The sequence below is a fragment of the Apodemus sylvaticus genome, chromosome 2, assembly GCF_947179515.1.
Source record: "Apodemus sylvaticus chromosome 2, mApoSyl1.1, whole genome shotgun sequence".
NCBI classification, from domain to species: Eukaryota; Metazoa; Chordata; class Mammalia; order Rodentia; family Muridae; genus Apodemus; species Apodemus sylvaticus.
Window position 1 is genome coordinate 7505436 of NC_067473.1, and position 4964 is coordinate 7510399.

General features: G+C 39.4%; 1 non-coding gene across 1 annotated transcript; it reads right to left on the bottom strand.

Annotated features, from left to right (window-relative positions):
* Nucleotides 1-4364: 4364 nt before the first annotated feature.
* Nucleotides 4365-4469, bottom strand: LOC127679466 (U6 spliceosomal RNA). The gene has a single exon (XR_007976777.1). It is a non-coding gene; the product is annotated as a U6 spliceosomal RNA (small nuclear RNA).
* Nucleotides 4470-4964: the final 495 nt, after the last annotated feature.

The following is a 4964-nucleotide window of genomic DNA, read 5'->3' on the forward strand; positions in this document are numbered from 1 at the left end:
TAACCTCTCTTCTCTGAACTTGTACAGAATTCTCTCTGCTGGGAGAACTTTGTCTTTTTGTAACCAACCCACTTGCCTGGTTTAAAGGGAAAGTAGAGAGAACTCTGTTACCAAATACAGAGGTAGAATGAAAGGAAAGTATGCCTCAGACATTTCGAGAAAGCAGCTCACGAGCTGTGCCCTCATTACAGCATCAGCACCATGCTTAGTCACTTAGCAGTCCTAGATAGCCAGTCCACAGGCAGCACACATTCTAACATCCTTGTTAGCATTGGCTCAAACTCTGTTCAGATGTAGACAAAAGGCAAGAAAAACAACCCACTGCACAGGTACATTCTCTCAGAGAAGTTTCATAAAGGAAAATGTGGGCTGACCAAGCTGTGTAACTCCTCCTCTCCCTCCTCCTCCTTTTCCTCCTTCCTCCCCACACCTCCTCCTCCTCTTTCTCTTACCACTCTGCCAGAAAGTGTGTACTTTCTTAAAAAGAAAGTGCCAAGGAGAGTTGTCTAAAGTGTGCCTGTGTGTTCTTCCTTCCCCAGGGGAAAACCTGCTCATCTTTGGGTTTTTGCCACTCATAAATTATCAAGTTATTTCTCACTTATGGCGTAAATATCAGTCTGCTTGGTATATGTACCCACACATCAGCTGAGACTGAGGAGAGCTAAATTTACAAACATTAAATCAATAAGCATGTGTGAATGGGAGAACAGCGTGATATCCCTTAACGGAACAAGGCCACAGCATTATTGTTAATCATCTGTTTTGCAACTTCTAAAGTTTTCTTCCCTTCTAATTTTATAGTGTTGCTAGAAGCCAGATGACTAACTTCCTTTTGTCAGAAGAAGAAAATATGTACCTCAAAATAGGAAACAAGAAATTATACCAGGAGATTAAGCAGCTGTAATTCCAAGTGCTGCAACCATTGGAAGATACCATATTTGTAAAGAGAGGATATTTGCAGTTGTTGCTATTAATTAGAAGTTCTGGAATAGACAGGACCACCAGGTGAAAATACCAGTCTTGAAGATGGAGAGTGGGGAGGTATGCAGAAACAAATGTGTAGAGACAGCATTTCCTCCCTACACTCTGTCTCAGGGCTCCCCTAAAACATGCCTCTGTAACAATGAGGTCAGACTGACAACCCCCTTTCACTAGGAAGTGTTTTTTTTTCCGGTAGAAGGACCCACTCCTAGCTTGGGAAAGCATTACTTTAACTAAGAACAAGTATCATGGCAGATAGACTGGGGGTTTGTCTCAGACGAAACACCAATGTCCAGAACTTTTACTAAGGTCCATGTACTGTGGGAATCACTAGGACAGGAGAAATGTTCATGACTGCCTTGACACTGTAGAACCTGTGACCAGAACGCTCCTGTGCAAACACAAACATGAGGAAGCTAAGCTTTCAGGAAACACCCGGAAGGTCTCAGTAGGTGGAGTTCGCAATGAGAAGAAGAGATCATGCTATTAAATGGAAGACAGAACAAATGGCCTGAAGGGGAGTAAGGACTCTGGGTGGATTCATTCATCTCCCCAGCATGCAGACCAAGCTTCTACCCTGTTCTGAAAAAAACCTATGCTGACCCCACCCCACTATCTTTCTGCCACCAGCACCACATGAGGGGAAATGTGTTTCCTATTTGAGGTGAGAATAAGTAAGAGATTTCACCTACACATGCCACACTAGGAGATCTGCATTGAAAACCTAGAAAAAAATATTTTACATAAGAGTAGACAGCACGGTATATGAATAAGACCAGATCTTGAAATAGGACGTCCACAAGAAGGGGGGTATGTGCTCCTAAATACAAATGAAGTGATCTAGGAAAGACAAGAAAATAAAAAAAGAAATACAAACATCAAAATAGATTATGTTGATATATGAAAATATCAAAAATATTTAAGACAAAACTCAGAATATATTTTCATAGAGATTCAGAAATATATTTAAAGGCTATACATATTTTTTAAATCATGATATGTCTATGGAAGAATACATTAAGTATTAGCAATTGGTGTGTCTCTAGGACTGGGAACCTGATGAGAGAGAACTTCATTTCCACTATACATTTCTTTACATCATCTTTGACCTAGAAGCATATATCACACCTAATATAGTATATTAAGCTCTGCTTGTAAATTAAGAGCTTCTCTTGTGTAAAAGGAACAATAAGATAACAGATATTATAAAATAAAAATATTATTCATCAATAATAGTTTTAATAACAGAACATAAGGAAACAAAAAAACCCCACTAGTATGGAATTTATTTTTACAAAAGACCCATGATCCTGAAGAAATGATTCAATATTTAAGAGCACTTGCTGTTTTTGCAGAGGACCGGATCTTGGTTCCCAGCATTAAATGGTAGTTCACAGCCATCTCTAACTCCAACTCCAGGGGATCTGATGCCTTCTTCTGGCACACAAAAGCATACATGCATGTACACACTCACACAGCAAACATAAACACAGGCAGGCAAATATTCATACACATAAAATAAAAATAAGTCAACCTGTTAAGAAGCAGCAGGAAAGTGGGACAGGACAGGAGGATGGCAGATGAGTATGATCCACTCCAAGGTGTACAGCTATTCACAAATCTACTGAAGAAATCACCAAGGCATCATCTCTCGGGTATAGGTCCAGGAGCAGTGTAGCTATGTCTTCAGGGAGAGCTAGTTCCCATTTTCTAAGAAACTGCCATGCTGATTTCCAGAGTGGTTGTACAAGTTTGCAATCCCACCAACAACGGAGGAGTGCATTCCCCTTTCTCTACATCCTCACCAGTATATGCAGTCCCTTGAGTTTTTTATCTTAGCTATTCTGGTTGGCGTAAGGTGGAATCTCAAGGTCGTTTTGATTTACATTTCCCGATGTCAAAGAACTTTGAACATTCCTTTAAGTACTTCTCATCCATTCAAGATTCCTCAGGTGAGTATTCTCTTGTTAACTTTATATCCCATTTTTAAATTAATTATTTGGTTTGTTGGAGTCCAACTTCTTGAGTTTTGTGTGTGTGTGTGTGTGTGTGTGTGTGTGTGTGTGTGTGTGTGTGTGTGTGTGTGATTTAAGGTTAGTGAAGATCTCTTCCCAATCTATAGGTTGGCATTTTGTTCTATTGACTATGTCCTTTGCCTTACAGAAGCTTTCCAGTTTCATGAGGTACCATTTACCAACTGTTGATCTTAGAGCTTGGTGTTCTTGTCAGGAAATTTTCTCCTGTGCCAAATGATGTCAAGGCTATTTACCACTTTCTCTTCTATTAGATTTAGTGTATCTGGTTTTATGTTGAGGTCCTTGGTCCACTTGGACTTGAGCTCTGTGCAGGGTGATAAATATGTATCTATTTGCATTCTTCTATGTGCAGACCACCAGTTACACCAGCACTATTTGTCCATAGGTGTGTGGGTTTATTTCTGGGTCTTCAATTTTATTCCATTAATCTACCTGTCTGTTTCTGTACCAATATCATGTGGGGTTTTGTTTGTTTCCTTTTTATTGCTATTGCTCTATAGTACAGCTTCAGGTCAGGGATGATGATTCCTCCCGAATTTCTTTTTTTGTTCAGTATTGTTTTATCTATCCTGACTTTTTTTGTTTTTCCATAAGAAGTTGAGAATTGCTCTTTCAAGGTCTTTAAAAATTGTTTTGAAATTTTGATGGGGATCTCATTAAGTCTGTAGATTCCTTTTGGCAAGGGTCATTTTCACTAAGTTAATCCTACCTATCCATGAGCATGGGAGATCTCTCCATCTTCTGAAGTTTTCTTCAATTTCTTTCTCTCTTTCTTTCTTTCTTTCTTTCTTTCTTTCTTTCTTTCTTTCTTTCTTTCTTTCTTTCTTTCTTTCTCTCTCTCTCTCTTTCTTTCTTTCTTTCTTTTGATGCAAAAAGCAAGAGGATTTTTATTTATTATTCAGCATCCTGGGCTTGCCCTGTATATGGAGACAGAATGACCTGCACTCCAGGCTGTGAAGGTCTTTTATACAGTTCTCAGGGCAGCCACCATTAAGCACAATGTGATTGCCAGAACAGTGTTACCTTTAAACTAATTGGCTGTTAGGGGGATGAGGTAGGTGACCAACAGACTCTGGGTTTTTCCTAGCTATGGGGACCACCCTGTGGTCTGAGGAATGTAATTTCGCCTCTCCCTTCTGGGGTTGGGGGGGACACTTGCTCTTCTGGGAGGGGCCAGTGTTCTATGACCTTTTCAAAGTTTCTGAGTTAACCCTTTCATCCCCCCTTTTGTTTTCATGCTTCAATCCTGAAGCAATTGCTGGTTTTCTGATAGTCCGTACTCCTGCTCTTCTGTGTCTTGTTCTCTGTATCTCTGCTTTAAGATCATTAGCTGCACTGTACCTAAGTAAAAATATGTAATGCTTCACAAATTTGCATGTCATCCTGGCACATGGGCCATGCTAATCTTCTGTATCATTCCAGTTTTAGTATATATGCTGCCGAAGCGAGCACCTTAATTTCTTTCTTTAGTGACCTGAAGTTCTTGTCATACAGATTTTTCACTTTCTTGGTTAATTACATCATAATGTTTTACATTATTTATGGCTATTGTAGAGGGTGTTGTTTCCCTATTTTCTTTTTCAGCCCATTTATCATTTGTATAAAGGAGGGCTACACATACCACCAAGACACACGCACCATTATGTCCATAGCAGCTTTATTCATAGTAGCCAGAAAACTGGAAGTGACCCAGATGTCCCTCAACCAAAGAATAGATATAAAAAATGTGGTTCATTTACACAATGGAATATTATTCAGCTATTACAAACAAAGACACCATGAATTTTAGCAAATAGATGGGACTATAATATCTGAGGTAACCCAGACTCAAAAGGACATGCAGAGTATGCAATTACTGATATTAGCCAAAAGGTACAGAATACCCATGATACACCCACAGAAGTTAAACAAGAAGGAAGGCCTACATGAGGATGCTTGAATCCCACT